Source organism: Octopus bimaculoides, chromosome 14 (assembly GCF_001194135.2).
Source record: "Octopus bimaculoides isolate UCB-OBI-ISO-001 chromosome 14, ASM119413v2, whole genome shotgun sequence".
Classification (NCBI taxonomy): Eukaryota; Metazoa; Mollusca; class Cephalopoda; order Octopoda; family Octopodidae; genus Octopus; species Octopus bimaculoides.
The window spans coordinates 8,261,027-8,262,179 of NC_068994.1; the positions used below are offsets into that span (position 1 = coordinate 8,261,027).

At 40.8% G+C, this 1,153-nt stretch overlaps 1 long non-coding RNA gene across 1 annotated transcript in view; it reads right to left on the minus strand.

The window, feature by feature from the left end:
- The window catches only part of LOC128249358 (uncharacterized), a 44,662-nt gene that overhangs the window by 1,279 nt on the left and 42,230 nt on the right, over window positions 1–1,153 (minus strand). The gene's annotated exons all lie outside the window — the stretch shown is intronic.

Genomic DNA, 1,153 nt, shown 5'->3' on the forward strand with positions numbered 1-1,153 from the left:
AATTCTCTCTGGCCCACCACCACCACCACCACAACCACTACCATACAAAAGTATGACTCCTCCGTCCCATTAATAAATCCAGACAACTATTATGTGTTTGCTTGTTCCCAACGTAGCCTTTGCCGACCGAAGGACGTTAGTTTGATTATAGACAGGGACCAGTGGGGATGATTTATAATCACAACTAATCTACTATTCATCTCCGTGAGATGAAGGGTTCTTCTTCTTCTCTTTTACGCCTTCCTCTTCTCCTCCTCTCCGTTTTCATCTTGTTTCTCCTTCTTACAATTTTGACATACCATACTTAGTTGTTTTGTTTGTTTGTATTTATTATTATTATTATTATTATTATTATCATCAAAGGCAGCGAGCTGGCAGAATCGTTCGTATGTCGGGCAAAAAATGCTTAGCGGCATTTCGTCTGTTCTGCACGTTCTGGGTTCAAATTCAACCGAGATCGACTTAACTTTTCATCTTTTTGGGGTCGATTAAATAAGTACCAATTGAACTCTGGGGTCGATGTAATTGACTCATCACCTACCCCAAAAATGCTGCCCTTGTTTCAAAATTTGAAACCACTATTATTATTATTATTATTATTATTATTATTGATACACTGACATAGCTCGTCACTTTGCGGACCAACCCATTGCTGCTACTTAACTAATTCTGACCATTCTATTATTATATTTGATTAATCTTAGATTAGATGACGTACAAACACGCGAGTGAAGATTAAGAAATAGAGAGAGAGACACACACACACACACAAACACACACGACAGACAAACGTATAACATGGCAGTCCAAATTCGATATTATGCGTAGTTACAAATGGTGCATAACTGGTACTTATTTAATCGATCCCGAAAGGATGAAAGGCAAAGTCGACCTCGGCTGAATTTGAACTCACAACGTAGCAGCAGACGAAATACCGCTAAGTATTTCGCCCGTCGTGCTAACGTTTCTGCCAGCTCGCCGTCTGACCAAATTCTTAGCGGCATTTCGTCAATCTTTAATTCTGGGTTAAAATTCCGTCGAGGCAGATTTTGCCTTTCATCCTTTCGGGGATCGAAGAAATAAGTACTAACTGAGCACTGGGGAGCGTTGTGGGGAGGAGGGGGGGGGTCAATGTAATCGGCTTAAACCGGTC